The following is a 17,782-nucleotide window of genomic DNA, read 5'->3' as shown; positions in this document are numbered from 1 at the left end:
AATTAATTTATTAACATGATATACATCCTATTTGACATCCTTTTATTACCTCTGAGTGCCACTTTCATACAAGTGAATTTTGTTCCACATTTTTGTTCTAATCAATCGTCTAATTCACTTTTCACCATATTAGAGTCACTCTGGACCCTATAAGAGTCATTTTCCACAATATATTTGTAAAATTAATATGTTAACATCATATACATCCTATTTGACATCCTTTTACCACCTCTTAGTGCCACTTTCATACAAGCAAATTTTGTTCCATATTTTGGCTCTAATCAACCATGTAAGTCACTTTTCACTATGTTAGAGTCACTTTGCACCCTATATTTGTACAATTTACATGTTAACATCATATACATCCAATTTGACATCCTTTTACCACCTCTTAGTGCCACTTTAATACAAGTCAATTATGTTCCACATTTTGGCTCTAATCAACAATGTAAGTCACTTTTCACCATATTAGAGTCTCTGTGCACCCTATAAGAGTCAATTTTCACCATATATTTGTACTATTAATATGTTAACATCATATACATCCAATTTGTTATTTTACCACCTCTTAGTGCCACTTTCATACAAGTCAAAAAATTGTTCTACATTTTGGCTCTAATCAACCACGCTAGTCACTTTTCACGATATTAGAGTCACTTTGCTTCCTATAGTATTTATTTTCCACCAATTATTTGTACAATTAACATGTTACCATCATATACATCCAATTTGACATCCTTTAACCACCTCTTGGTACACCTTTCCTATGAGTTAATTTTGGGCCACATTTTGGCTCTAATTTGACATCTTTTTACCACTTCTTAGTGTCACTTTCATACAAGTGAATTTTGTTCCATATTTTGGCTCTAATCAATCATGTAAGTCACTTTTCACCATTTAGAGTCACTTTGCACCCTATAAGAGTCATTTTCCACCATATATTTGTACAATTAATATATTAACATCATATATATCCTATTTGACATCCTTTTACAAGCTCTTAGTGCCACTTTCATACAAGTCAATTATGTTCCACATTTTGGCTCTAATCAACCATGTAAGTCACTTTTCACTATATTGGAGTATCTTTGCACCCTATAAGAGTCACTTTCCACCATATATTTGTACAATTAACATGTGAACATCATATACACCCAATTTGACATCCTTTTACCACTTCTTAGTGCCACTTTCATATAAGTCAATTTTGTTCCAGATTTTGGCTCTAACCAACCATGTAGGTCAGTTTTCACCATATTAGAGTCACTTTGTACCCTATAAGAGTCACTTGCCACCATATATTGATACAATTAATAGTTAACATCATGAACATGCAATATGACATTCTTTAACCATCTCTTGGTACCACTTTTCTACGAGTAAATTTTGGGCCACTTTTTAGCTCGCATCTATCATGTAAGTGACTTCCCATCATATTAGAGTAACTTTGCACCCTATAAGAGTCATTTTCCACTATATATTTGTACAATTAACATGTTAACATCATATACATCCAATTTGACATCCTTTTACCACCTCTTAGTGCCACTTCCATACAAGTCAATTTTGTTCCACATTTTGGCTCTAATCAACCTTATAAGTCATTTTTTACCATATTAGAGTCCTTTTGCACCCTATAAGAGTCACGTTCCACCATATATTTGTACTATTAACATGTTAACATCATATACATCATATTTGACATTCTTTTACCACCTCTTAGTAAAACTTTCATACAAGTCAAAAAATTGTTCCATATTTTGGCTCTAATAAACCATGCAAGTCACTTTTCACCATATTAGGGTCACTTTGTACCCTATAATAGTCACTTGCCACCATATATTGATACAATTAATAGTTAACATTATGAACATGCAATATGACATCTTTGAACCACCTCTTGGTACCTTTTTCCTACGAATCAAATTTGGGCCACATTTTAGATCTCATCTATCATGTAAGTGACATCCCATCATTTTAGAGTCACTTTGCACCCTATATGAGTCATTTTCCATCATATATATGTACAATTAGCATGCTAACATCATATACATCCAATTTGACGTCCTTTTACCACCTTTTAGTGTCACTTTCATACAAGTGAATTTAGTTCCACCTTTTGGCTCTAATAAACCATGTAAGTCATTTTTCACCATATTAGTGTCACATTGCACCCTATAAGAGTCATTTTCCACCATATATTTTTTTACAATTAATATGTTAACATCATATACATCCTATTTGACATCCTTTTATCACCTCTTAGTGCCACTTTCATACAAGTCAATTATGTTCCACATTTTGGCTCTAATCAACCATGCAAGTCACTTTTTACTATATTAGAGTGACTTTGCACCCTATAAGAGTCACTTTCCACCATATATTTGTACAATTAACATGTTAAAATTATATAAATCCAATTTGACATCCTTTTACCACCTCTTAGTGCCACTTTTATTCAAGTCAATTTTGTTCCAAATTTTGGCTATAACCAACCATGTAAGTCACTTTTCACCATATTAGAGTGACTTTGCACCGAATAAGAATAACTTTCCACCATATATTGATACATTTAATAGTTAACATCATGAACATGCAATATGACATTCTTTAACCACCTCTTAGTAGCCCTTTCCTACGAGTCAAATTTGGGCCACATTTTAGCTCTCATCTATCATGTAAGTGACTTCCCATCATATTAGAGTAACTTTGCACCTTATAAGAGTCATATTCCATAATATATTTGTACAATTAACATGTTAAATACATCCAATTTGACATCCCTTTAACCACCTCTTAGTGCCACTTTCATACAAGTCAATTTTGTTCCAGATTTTGGCTCTAATCAACAATGTAAGTCACTTTTCACCATATTAGAGTCTTTTTGCACCCTATAAGAGTCACTTTTGACCATATATTTGTACTATTAACATGTTAACATCATATATATCCAATCTGTCATTTTACCACCTCTTAGTGCCACTTTCATACAAGTCAAAATTTTTTGGCTCTAATCAACCACGCAAGTCACTTTTCACCATATTAGAGTTAGTTTTCTTCCTATAGCAGTTATTTTCCACCAATTATTTGTACAATTAACATGTTACCATCATATACATCCAATTTGACATCCTTTAACCACCCCTTGATACTCCTTTCCTATGAGTTAGTTTTGTGCCACATTTTGGCTCTAATCAATCATGTAGGTGACTTCCCACCAAATTAGAGTCACTTTGCACCTTATAAGAGTCACTTTCCACCATATATTTGTACAATTAACATGTTAACATCATATATATCCATATTGACATCCTTTTACCACCTCTTAGTGACAGTTTCATACAAATCAATTTTTTTCCACATTTTGGCTCTAATCAATCTTGTAAGTCACTTTTCACCATATTAGAGTCACTTTGTACCTTATAAGAGTCATTTTCTGCCATATATTTGTAAAATTAATATATTAACATCATATACATCCTATTTGACATCCATTTACCACCTCTTAGTGCCACTTTCATACAAGTCACCTTACACTATGTTACCCTATATTTTTACAATTGACATGTAAATATCATATACATCCAACTTGACATCCTTTTACCACCTCTTAGTATGACGACTCGTATATTCTATTATTTAAATGTGTAATTCTGGAATAACGAATTTAAATAAAATATGCACATGGATTCTGTCAGCGGGTTATTGCTCTATTATTATGTATATGTGATTACGAGTGTATGAGATTGAATTGCGTGGTTAATTGTTGGATGGTATGATTTTGTTTTGCTTCTAAAAGTGGATTTAATACAAATTTATTTGTGTAAATATGTGGATTGTCTCTAAAATTGTTTTTATGACTTTATAATCTCAATATTTATTTTTGGGATTTTATAAAATTCGGAAATCAATATTTCATCAATTATTTAACCCTGTATGATTTTCTGATTACATTTAATTGTAAAATATGTATTTAATTCTAGGATTCTTCAAAAATTATGAAACTTATATTTTATTATGTTTTTAATATTCTGAGAATTTTAAAATTATTTTAATAATTTCGGGATTATTTTACTTTCGTGTTGTTTCGTTTATTCGTTAAAAGCGGGTGTAATCAGCATTGTAGTCATTGTTTTAATATTACAAAAATTATATTTTTATATATTCCGGGATATTTCCGACATTTTTAAAACTAATTTCGTAATTGTTGGAGATTGTTTTATTCGCACCTCTATTTGATAGTTCTGAATTTCGGGGTAAATCGGACCCTTAAATACTCATATTTACCATGAAAGCAACGTGTCATCTTCTAATTAATTAAGGGGACACCTGTTTCCTTCTCCTCGCACACCTGTGGAATAAGAATAAAAATAATAATAAAAAAACCCCAACACCCCCAACCTCCCTATACCCGGCTCTTTCTTCCTCGGCTTCATTTGTTCTCTCTTTCTCCCGACCTCACAATCTCTCTCTATCTCTTCCTCCCTCTCTTGCTATTCCCTCTCTCTCTCTCTGTCTCTTTTCCCCTCTCCTGTTCTCCCCTTCTTCGACTGTATATGTTCCTGGCGATTTTCCCCCCGCCGTCGTTTTGGTTTCTGATTTCTTCGGTCACTACTCCGGCTTAGTTCCGTTTATTGATCTATATAAATATATATATGATTATCTATGTGTATAATTTGTGTGAACTATGTGTGCAGTGTGTGGAGTGTGTGTATGTATGGTGTGTGTGCGTGCGTTGAGTGTGTGTGTTTGTGCGCGTGGTGCGCGTGGAGTGCTGTGGTGGTGATTGTGTTCCTGTAATTTGATTTTTCTGATATTATTATTTTGATTAATTCTGCAGGATTGTTGACTGATTCCATGAAATAAAATAAATCCAGATGGTGGACCGTGATGAATTAATTTTACGTCCTACAAATAAAAATATAAGATGTAAATAATAATAATTAGTTGGTTTAAATCGGTGGTTGGGAAATTGTGAAATATGGATTGCGTGATTGATTGATTATTGTTGGTTGAGATGTCGATTGTATTCGACGGGTAGTCCGATAAATAAAGGACACGCTACCCGATTTTCGGGAACGTGTCCTGTGAAATATCGGAACTACCATTCGAATGTAAATAGTTATAAATAAATATTTTATAAATATAACGGACAACTTGTTTTCTAAAATGACGAGTATTTGTGTTTTTCCGAAAATGAATATTGAATCGAGATTTGAGTATATGAATCATGTATGTTACGTGTACTATAGTAATGTGTATAAGTACGAGTCGGGATTGTTATCATTTGTGTAGGATTAATATCGAGGATATGTCAAGCATACCTGGTCGTCTAACGTAGAGTATTTCGACCCTGTAGGTTCTAGTCGTGGGACTCAGGAATTAAAGTCTAACTAAAGACAACCTAGTGATCAGTCGATAAATGCAGCGAGGTTCCAAGCAAAGGACCCGAGCGTGGAAGTCGGATCCAGGATAGTCTGATAGTAAAGCGAGGCGATAAAGCCAAGTGTCCAAGTCAGTCCAAGGTCAATCAGAGATAGTTGTAACACTCTACAAGGCAAGTACCCCTGAACAAATCTTTTACGGTTCAGTATATATGAATAATTGTCGATTTAAATTATGTACTGGAACAAAACGATTTTAGTTACGTATCCCCTGGGTTTCAAATTTTTTTGTTAACTTGTGTTTTGTGGAAAAAGTAACTTCTGAAAATGCATATCTCTAAATTTTGAATAAAATGAAAATGTTTTGGAAATTGTGCTGTGATATAATTGTTTTGACAAGAGATAGGTAAGTGATTTGGAAAACTGGATAAAAATGATCAGATAATTGGATGAGTGTGCGCAGGAGGCCCGTAACGGCCTGGAAGTTAGCGTAAGAGGCAAAGTGGTTGCACACCCTATTATAACTACCAGCCCAGCGTGACAGGGACCTAGCTAGTCTCTGAATTCCGGAACAAGTTTTTATAGGATAGCCAAGATAGAGTTATCCTGTGGAGATAGCCTGATCAACTGTCTCAGTAGGGATCATCCAATACTTTTGTATCTAAGCAAGTGATTTTGAGGTTCCCGGAGAGGAAAAAGTTTTATAGGTCCCGTGATGGGACAAGTTTTATGGTTCCCATACCGGAACAAATGGTTTTGGGTCCCTGTAACGGGACAAATGGTTTTATGGGTCTTGTGATGGGACGGAAAATTTGAAAATGAAAGTAGAATGCTAAAACTGAACTCTGGTATTTATGCACAGCACACAACTGTTGATTTTGTTTTACAGAGCATGCTAGTTTTGATATCCAGTTTATACATATTTTACTTGTTTTCTAGCAAGTTATGAATTCTGTACCTATCACTGCTTTATTATAAACTAAATTACTTGTTATTCATATAGTGGTACTGCTGAGCAATTGATTGCTCACCCTTACAGAATGTTTTATATATGTATTGCAGATGCCTAGGAGATTCTTCTGTGGTAGTTAGGGCAGAGTTCCAGTGCTTTCCGGGTCAGGCTCCTCTGAGGTAGTTGTGTTGGACCAAGGGTGGTCTGTTGAGTTTCTGTGTTAAGTTAGCTACGTCAGGATGATTGTTGTAATTGGTTTGTGTTAGTTGTAACCTAAATCATATCTAAACTTGGCAAAGATCTTGGTAAAGGGGTCGTAGTTATATCCTATTATTGAATTGTTTATCTTATGGTTGGTGTTGATGACGTCAACTCCTGACCCCAGGGTTGAGGCCGTCACAGTTAGTATCAGAGCTACAGGTTTGAGTTCCTGATTTAGGTTGGGAGTAGAGTTAAAAGAGTATAGGAAGGTTTGCATATAGATGTGAATCAACAACTCAATCAGAGGAGCAATTCTATGAGTTTAGTTAAGGGTTTCAGAGACATAACCCTGATATCTGTTGAGGATTGGCTGGATCTGCCCTAACCTAGAGTACTTTACCTTCGTACTTGTACCATTGGCAATGTCGATAAAGGTTTAGATATTTCTCTTGAGAAAATGAGTTTGATCGTGAGAGTTCAGTGTTTGGACAGACCCTTGATGTGTCAGCTGAGGGGACACAGTCGTTGTTCCCACATATCACATTTTCTATGTCAAGGAATGTTACTGGACTGATTGTGTGACCTTTGTGAGTTTGGATAGCGTGACAATAGTCAGGGGCTGTTATGATGACTAATTTTGGTAGTGAATGTGGATCAGAACGGGAGGTGATATCTTTGAACCCTTCTATTTCTTCCTTGAAATGTATTTTATCTACAGAGTAATTGTTTCCTATTCCATAAGTTGCTTATCTTTCTTGTGAGAAAGTTGTGAACCCGAAGTAAGCTACTTAGGGTTCTGTTGATCTTATTACAAATCAGATTCTTTCTTTTCTATTTGTGAATTTCTAATCTGAACATTATTTCTTTCCTCGGTGACTTTTTCGGGTGATTGGGGCAAACAATGCATATGAATTGACCATTTGTCTATGTGACAAAAGGGTCTGGTGGGACGCCACCAAGTTATGTATTGTGAATTGTACGGTACTAAGACTGGCCATCTTATGTACTTATATGGTTGCTCTCAGTCATACCTACATCTTCTTCACTGTTTCTTCTTATTCGATTCCCTTGAGCCGAAAATTTCATTGGATATTCTATGGTAATGAATTTTTGCGATTAGATGGTCCACGTTATTGAAAGCAAGTAAGAGCGACTGTTGAGAAGAACGAGAGTCCTATATCAGGATATTATTTAAGAATAATGGTAATCGTGAGAGCTCAGGATCTAAGGAAGGAGTTATAGCCTCGGGAAAAGTATGTCAGTGGTGGATGAACCGCTTGTGGGTGAAAAGAAATCCTCTCTAGAGGAGTGGTTGGTTGAAATTTGTACTTTGGTACCTAGAAGTGCCCAATGTTCCCTAAATTGACCTAATTAAACAGTTTGTTCAATATAGGTGGTTGATATAGCCAGCCAAGGTTTGTAGTGGTAATTGAGTAGTGGCGGGAAGTTAGTCAGTTGTTGTTATGTTGTGGAGTCATGCGAAGTTGTTTAGCTTTTTTGTATTTTAGTTTTCCTGAACTGTTGTTGATTCTGCTACTGTCATTGTTGTTGTGATTGCTAGTGCTGTCAATCTATATTTCTTTTGTAAATGGACCCCGGTATAAAGACATGGGTACTATCATTGGGCAGCATTTTCCTAACACAGGAAAATGCCACCCAAGAAAGATACCCAGTCTAAAGAAAATAGTAGCAGTTTTGTGGAGGGTCCAACTATAAATGAAATTCTAAACTTGTCACGCCGGCAACAGCAACAATAGTTACAGTTAATCCAACAGGTTCAGCAGCAGCAACTACTATTGAAACATCAATAGCAAAGAGTGAACCAAAGTATTAGTTTTAAATCTTTTCAGAATGTTAGCCATCCTGAGTTTAAAGGTGAACATAATCCAGTAGCTGCTGGAGCATGGTTAAAAGAGATGGAGAAAGCTTTCAATGTTGTCCAAGTAAGTGATAATTTTAAGATTGATTATGCAAATTACTTCTTAAAGAATAAAGCGAATTACTGGTAGGAGTCAACTAGAGCATTAGAAGGAGTAAGAATAAAGAATCTAGAAGGAAACATATTTTTTTAAATAGGATTAATAAAACTTCAGCCAGCTTTGAGCAAGCCAAGTTGGTTAAGTTACCTATATCGGAGTGTAAGCAATGCGGTAAGAGGCATGGTGGAAGGTGTAAGGCAAATACTGAATGTTTTAGGTGTAGTCTGAAGGGACATTATGCGTCAGAATGTAAGGTGGAAAATCCAGGAGTCGTCTGTTACAACTGTGGAAATGTGGGGCTTGTTTCAAAGAACTGTAGAAGTACTTTCCGAGATAGCATGGGAGGTAGTGCATCGAAAGGTTTGACATCCAGTACAGCCAAGGCTAAGACTTATAGTAAGAATAAAAGATCAACTACTCAAGACCCTGACAAGGAACCAGGGCACTGATTGATTACCAGGAGAATTGAATAGTAATATTTATGGAAGTTAACAATAGGATGAGTAACCAAGGGCATTAGCAAGAATATAAGGCGTAATTTGAAAGAGATATGTCCTAATTCCAATCATGTATGAGGATTTAGGAATAACTTTTATGTAATCTATTTTGATTTCATTGATATTAATAAAAGACTTATTTTATTTTTATTACGGGCTCTATCTATTTTAAGTGTTTAAATAAGATATACCACAGTTTAGAGTAAAGCTTTTATGGATTGTGATGAGATCATAATAATGAGACCTAAAAGATGATAACTCTAAAATTTAATAGTTCCTGGTCGTAGGATTACTAACTGGTAATTAATAATCCGCAAAGATCGGTACATACTATGCTTGCTTCATTATGAAGGATGTCTGTTCTCATAGACATTTGTGTGGTGACACTATAGCTAGTATGTAGGTGCTTATTATAGAATAAGTTCACTGAACATGACTCACACAGCTAAACAACTGATGGAGTTCACTCACGTGTCAGCAGTTGTTCACATAGTGATAGTTGTACAAGTATCCTTAGACTTGAGGTCATCATAGTCATCTTGTGTACACTGAACTATGCTTTGGTTTAGTTCTTAGTCTCCAGGGACAATTATAAGGGCTCTACTGGGTATAGGAATTTGTACACGAAGATAGTGTATGATCAATAAATGATCTACCCCTTCCAGTGAAGGAAGAGAATGTTCAATGCCGATCCACTTATGCTAGTTCAGGAATCTCTGGCCAGAGTGAATGAAATTAGAAAGGAGTTTCTAATTTACATTAAATAGAACTAAGCATAGTAAATGGGAAAGCAAATGATTAAATAAGATAGGCTTGACACGAGTTCCATGTCTTATATTTAATCATGACATTGCAGGGTAGAAGGAATTAATTGTACGGTAACTATTCACTGAATAGGTTCTTGGTATTCTAAGCAGTGAATTCGTATTATCCGGATAGTCGCGATATGCTGAGAAGTATCCCTCACGATGTAGAATAAATATGATTAATTAATTAATCAAATTTAATGAATTAGAGAATTTATATAAATAATGATAAAATAGTTTTATTATTATTTATTTCTACTACCGGCTTAATATTGAACCTACATGGTCACACCATAAAAGGGAATGATTTAATGGTGGAGGAATTAATTAATAATGGATGATAATTATTTATTTGTGAAATAAATAATTAATTAGCAAATTTAATAATTGATTAAATGAGATTTAATTAATTATAAATTAATTAAGAAAAGTTTTTAATATTATTAATTAAGAATTTAATTTTGGAAATTAAATAAAGTGAGAGAATTATTTCTAAAGTGTTTAGAAAAAGAATTAATAATTAAAAGTTGTTTTAATTATTAATTAATAGGTTTAATAACAATAAAGGGTTAATAATAATAATATTTTATGGGAAAATTTTCAGCTGAAAATTTTGCCTATAAATATACAATTATAAACCCTTATTTTGCCTTAACCCTAAAATTTTTAAAAACCCTAATTCTCTCTAGCTCCTCCTCCTCCATTACATCGATTTCTTGGTGGATACCGGTGGAGTGCTTCACACTTGAGGAGCAGCTGCTAGGGACCTCCGCTCGTGGTTCTTGGATGGCTTTTAAAGGTTAGAAACGATCCCTCAATTTAATTTACGATCTGTATGCATATTATATGGATCTTATATCATGAAAATTATTTTACCATGCTTCCGTGATAGATAAAATCCTGCATGATTAGCGCATGTAAAAGATAATAATAAGAAAGTACCTAAATTGAAAAGAATCCTGACAACAAGTGAAATCCCAAAGGTTTTGTCGAATGACTTATCAGGATTTCCTCGGAACATAAGAGATAATTTCTCAGTGGTTACTGTACAGAGTCGGGTTGGTGTCAAAAGCCTCGGATCTTATGAATCAGTAGGAATCAAGTAATTAGTTAAGGAAACTTCAGGATTTGGAGATGAAAGAATAATGAGACAAGGTGTATTCTATGTTGTGTACTGATTACCGGGAGTTTAACAAAATGACGAAGAAGAATACGTAACCTTATTAAGAATTGATTACTTATATGACTTAATACAAGGAGTGTGTTATTTCTCGGAGATTGACTAAAGATCCAGTCTGAAGACATATCAAAGATTGCGATGAGAGTGGGTTATGAATGTTGCAAGTTCTGGTGATAATATGTGGAGTAATAAATGTACCAGCTGACTATATGGAATTAAGGACATGGTGTATAAGGAGTATTTGGATGGTATAATGGTATTTATTGATAACATCCTCGCCCATCTAAGGGCTAAGGAAGGCCAAGTTAAAAACCTAAAGAAATGTCTGCGAAAGGTTGAGAAGTAGCAATTGTATACTAAGCTTCAAAAGTATGAGAATTTGATCAAAATTGATTATGAGCCATGGTTGTTTAAGTGACTACCCCCAAGAAGGGTCCATTCAGGGATAGATGTCTTGAGTAAAAAAGAAAATTGAATATTATTAAGATTATAGAAGAGTTAGCGAAAGAATGGAAGAAGTTAGAAATTGAAGATTCAAGTACCTGGAGGTAATGGGGAGTAATTGTATGAGATCACTTTTCAGTCAGAAGGAATGGGAGGAATCAAGAAGTGTTAAGAAGAAGTTATGAATCAAGAATTGGATAGTTTAAATGGAAAGGAAAGTTGCACCCAAAAGGACAGTAGAGGTATGTTTGGATTTTTCCGCTAGAGCATGAATTTCAATGTGACTAAGCTGAAGAATAAAATATAAAGAGAAGCCCACACTTCTACGGTCCTATGTACCTCGAAGCATTCGGGCGTACCAAAACATGACAAAGAACTTTTGGGCAATTGTTGATAAGTCGACGAGGTCTGCATGTTTCCTCCCAATTAATGAAAGGTACCCTTGGATAAGCTAACAGAGTTGTATTTGAATAAAATTGTGACAAAGTATGGAGTCCATGTTCTTATTATGACTGATTGAAACTCGAGGATTTACTTGAGGTTTTGGATGAAGTTCCAGGAATGCTTGAGGATTGAGTGAAATATAAGTACCACTTGCCATCCCTAGACAAATGGTAAAAGTGAAAAGATGATTCAAATAATATAAGCTATATTAAGAGTATATATTTTGGAATTTAAAAGGAAACTGGGGTAATCACCTACCATTGACTAAGTTTTCCTATGCTAATAGTTATTATGCTAGTAGGGGAATGCTACCTTACGAAGCCTTGTATGGACATAAGGGTGGTTCCCCATACTATTAAGAGAAAGTGGGAGTAGAAATGTTGTTAGGTCCTGAATTAATTCAGTACACCAAGGACGTAGTGAGATTGATTTGGAAAAAGAATTGAAGCAGCTCGGGATAGACAACGGAAGAAGATGGACTTGCATTAAAAGAGTGTGGATATAGAAATAGAATCATTGGTGTTGACAAAAGTTTCACCTTAAAAGAAATTGGTTAAGTTTGAATAGAAGGGTCAAGTAGAGTCCTAAATGTATTGAACCGTTTGAGATATAAAGAAATACGGGTAAAATTGTCTATGAGTTGATGTTACCGCTGCAGTTGCAGTATATATATATAATGTGTTTTGCGTATCAATATTAAGGTGATATGTATCTGATTCGAACTAAGTCATTGATTAGGAGCCAATAGGATATTATCCAAATTTATTCTGCGTGGAATGACCGATGCAAATCCTCGATCATTAAGAGCGAGTCCTTAGGAATGAGTTTATATCCCTAATGAGTATGTCTTGAATAAATCCTTGAGTCGAAGAGTCTACCTGGAAGTTAGAATCAGGACTGCTTGACAAAAATCCTCACTTATTTAGTTAAGTCAGATTCTGAGGACAGAATCTTTTTGAGGGGGGAAGGATATAACGACTCGTATATTCTATTATTTAAATATGTAATTCTGGAATAACTAATTTAAATAAAATATGCACATGGATTCTGTCAGCGGGTTATTGCTCTATTATTATGTATATGTGATTACGAGTGTATGAGATTGAATTGCGTGGTTAATTGTTGGATGGTATGATTTTGTTTTGCTTTTAAAGGTGGATTTAATACAAGTTTATTTGTGTAAATATGTGGATTTTCTCTAAAATTGTTTTTATGACTTTATAATCACAATATTTATTTTTGGGATTTTATAAAATTCGGAAATCAATATTTCATCAATTATATAACCCTGTATAATTTTCTGATTACATTTAATTGTAAAATCTGTCTTTAATTCCAGGATTCTTTAAAAATCATGAAACCCATATTTTATTATGTTTTTAATATTCTGAGAATTTTAAAATTATTTTGATAATTTCGGGATTAATTTTACTCTCGCGTTATTTCGTTTATTCGTTAAAAGCGGGTGTAATCAGCATTTAGTAAGTGTTTTAATATTACGAACATTATATTTTTATGTATTCCGGGATATTTCTGACATTTTTAAAACTAATTTCGTAATTGTTGGAGATTGTTTTATTCGCACCTCCGTCCGATAGTTCTGAATTTTGGGGTAAATCGGACCCTTAAATACTCATATTTACCATGAAAGCAACGTGTCAACTTCTAATTAATTAAGGGGACACGTGTCTCCTTCTCTTTGCACACCTGTTGAACAAGAATACAAATAATAATAAAAAACCCCAACACCCCCAACCTCCCTGTACCGGCTCTTTCTTCCTCGGTTTCATTTGTTCTCTCTTTCTCCTGACCTCACAATCTCTCTCTATCTCTTCCTCCCTCTCTTGCTATTCCCTCTCTCTCTCTCTGTCTCTTTTCCCCTCTCCTGAATCTCCCCTTCTTCGATTTTATCTGTTCCTGGAGATTTTCCCCTCGCCGCCGTTTTGGTTTCCGATTTCTCCGGTGAATACTCTGGCTTAGTTTCGTTTATTGATCTATATGTATATATATGCGCTTATCTTTATGTGTAATTTGTGTGAACTGTGTGTGTAGTGTATGGAGTGTGTGTGTGTATAGTGTGTGTGCGTGCATTGGGTGTGTGTGTTTGTGCGCGTGCTGCGCGTGGAGTGCTGTGGTGGTGATTGTGTTCCTGTAATTTGATTTTTCTTATATTATTATTTTAATTAATTCTGCAGGATTATTGATTGATTCCATGAAATAAAATAAATCCTTATGCAGAGAAAATGATTTTTAATAATCGGTGAAATTTATTCGGACACCTGAATATTTTTGGGCACCAATAAATTTTTCCGCTGTCCACGATGAATTAATACGAGCGAACGGTGGACCGTGAAGAATTAATTCTGAGTCCTACGAATAAAAATATAAGATATAAATAATAATTATTAGTTGGTTTAAATCGGTGGTTGGGAAATTGTGAAATGTGGATTGCGTGATCGATTGATTGTTGTTGGTTGAGACATCGATTGTATTCGACGGGTAGTCCGATAAATAAAGGAGACGCTGCCCGATTTTCAGGAACATATCCTGTGAAATATCGGAACTACCATTCGAATGTAAATAGTTATAAATAAATATTTTATAAATATAACAGACAACTTGTTTTCTAAAATGACGAGTATATGTGTTTTTCCGAAAACAAATATTGAATCGAGATTTGAGTATATGAATCATGTATGTTACGTGTACTATAGTAATGTGTAAGTACGAGTCGGGATTGTTATTGTTTGGGTAGGATTAATATCGAGGATATGTCAAGCATACATGGTCGTCTAACGTAGAGTATTTCGACCCTTTAGGTTCTAGTCATGGGACTCAGGAATTGAAGTCTAACTAAAGATAACCTAGTGATCAGTCGATAAACGCAGTGAGGTTCCAAGCGAAGGACCCGAGCGTGGAAGTCGGATCCATGATAGTCTGATAGTAAAGCGAGGTGATAAAGCCAAGTGTCCAAGTCAGTCCAAGGTCAATCAGAGATAGTTGTAACGCTCTGCAAGGCAAGTACCCCTGAACAAATCTTTTACGGTTCAGTATATATGAATAATTGTTGATTTAAATTACGTACTGAAACAAAACTATTTAAGTTATGTATCCCCTGAGTTTCAAATTGTTTTGTTAATTTGTGTTTTAGGGGAAAAGTAACTTCTGAAAATGCCTATCTCTAAATTTTGAATAAAATGAAAATGTTTTGGAAAGTGTGTTGTGTTATAATAGTTTTGACAAGAGATAGGTAAGTGATTTGGAAAATTGGATAAAAATGATCAGATAATTGGATGAGTGTGCGCAGGAGGCCCGTAACGGCCTAGAAGTTAGCGTAAGAAGCGAAGTGGTTGCGCACCCTATTATAACGACCAGCCCAGCGTGACAGGGACCTAGCTAGTCTCTGAGTTCCGGAACAAGTTTTCATAGGATAGCCAAGATAGAGTTATCCTATGGAGATAGCCTGATCAACTGTCTCAGCAGGGATCATCCAATACTTTTTTATCTGAGCAAGTGATTTTGAGGTTCCCGGAGAGGAACAAGTTTTATAGGTCCTGTGATGGGACAAGTTTTATGGTTCCCGTAACGGAATAAATGGTTTTGGGTCCCCGTACCAGGAAAAATGGTTTTATGGGTCCTGGGATGGGACGGAAAATTTGAAAATGAAAGTAGCATGCTAAAAGTGAACTCTGGTATTTATGCACAGCACACAACTGTTGATTTGGTTTTACAGAGCATGCTAGTTTTGATATCCTGTTTATACATATTTTACTTGTTTTCTAGCAAGTTATGAATTCTATTCCTATCACTGTTTCATTATAAACTGATTTACTTGTTATTCATATAGTAGTACTGCCGAGCAATTGATTGCTCACGCTTGCAGAATATTTTATATATGTATTGCATATGCCTAGGAGATTCTTCCGTGGTAGTCAGGGCAAAGTTCCAGTGCTTTCCGGGTTAGGCTCCTCCGAGGGAGTTGTGTTGGACCAAGGGTGGTCTGTTGAGTTGCTGTGTTAAGTTAGCTGCGTCAGGATGATTGTTGTAAGTTGGTTTGTGTTAGTTGTAACATAAATTATACCTAAACCTGGCAAAGATCTTGGTAAAGGGGTCGTAGTTATATCCTATTATTGAATTGTATATCTTATGGTTGTTGTTATTGACGTCAACTCCTGACCCCGGGGTTGAGGCCGTCACACTCAGTGTCACTTTCATACAAGTCAATTTTTTTCCACATTTTGGCTCTAATCAACCATATAAGTCACTTTTCACCATATTAGAGTCCCTTTGCAACCTATAAGAGTCACTTTCCACCATATATTTGTACTATTAACATGTTAAGATCATATACATCCAATTTGACATCCATTTACCACCTCTTAGTGCCACTTTTATACAAGTCAAAAAATTGTTCCATATTTTGGCTCTAATAAACCATGCAAGTCACTTTTCACCATATTAGAGTTACTTTGCACCCTATAATAGTCACTTGCCACCATATGTTGATACAATTAATAGTTAACATCATGATAATGCAATATGACATCTTTTAACCACCTCTTGGTACCTCTTTCCTACGAATCAAATTTGGGCCATATTTTAGCTCTCATCTATCATGTAAGTGACTTCCCATCATATTAAAGTCACTTTGCATCCTATAAGAGTCATTTTCGATCATATATTTATACAATTAGCATGTTGACATCATATACATCCAATTTGACATCCTTTTACCACCTTTTAGTGTCATTTTCATACAAGTGAATTTAGTTCCACATTTTGGCTCTAATCAACCATGTAAGTCACTTTTGACCATATTAAGGTCACTTTGCACCCTATAAGTGTCCTTTTCCACCATATATTTGTACAATTAACATGTTACCAACATATAAATCCAATTTGACATCGTTTTACCACCGCTTAGTGACACTTTTATACAAGTCAATTTTGTTCCACATTTTGTCTCTAACCAACCATATAAGTCACTTTTACCATATTAAAGTCACTTTGCACCCTATAAGAATCACTTTCCACCATATATTGATACATTTAATAGTTAACATCATGAACATGCAATATGACATTCTTTACCTGAAAGGCATATGTCATAGCCTATTCGTTTATTCGAGGATTTAACTCAACTCAAATAAGAATGTAATAAGTAAATAGTGGATCTATCATCAGAGAGATCTCACAAAGTAACATCTGTCAAAGGATAAAGAAATCTGCAGACTTGAAGATTCACTGGAAGAAGTTCAAGAATTTGATCATGCCTCAGTGATATAAATCAAGATCGTGGATTTAATCAAGTGACAGAGATCTCGTCAGGGTATCATTTATTACAAGGATTTAATCAGAGTATCAAAGTCAAGACATGAAGAAACGTCACGGAAGTTAGTCACTCATGAACCAGACAGTACATCGAGTGTCAGCATTGAAGTGGCGGAATTGATTCATAAGTCTCAGTGATTTTCAGAAGATTGTCAGAAGAATGGATGCTGCTCAGGGTTAGTATTAATTCTCTATTAATTAATTAAGTCATATAATTTAATTAAGAAAATAATTTATATCTGCAAAGATTAATTTATTGATTAATTGAATTAAATTGATTAATTAATTTAGAATTAATATTGAGGATTTACAAGATTTTAATTGGTTTAAAATCTGCTTAAATTCAAAACAAGACAATTCATTTGAACTAGTATGACAATCGGTATGACAATTGATAGTCATACCGAAAGTCATGCCAATACATTTAATTGTCTTATTAGAATTTCTGTTTAGATTAAAATCTGATTATTAATTCAGCAAGACAATTTATTTGAACTAATATGACAATCGGTATGACAATCAATAGTCATACCGAAAGTCTTGCTAGTTCATTTTGATAGTCTT

This window comes from Apium graveolens, chromosome 7, assembly GCF_009905375.1.
Source record: "Apium graveolens cultivar Ventura chromosome 7, ASM990537v1, whole genome shotgun sequence".
Taxonomy (NCBI): Eukaryota; Viridiplantae; Streptophyta; class Magnoliopsida; order Apiales; family Apiaceae; genus Apium; species Apium graveolens.
The sequence above is the reverse complement of the archived record's forward strand: the minus strand, read 5'-3'. Positions refer to the sequence as shown.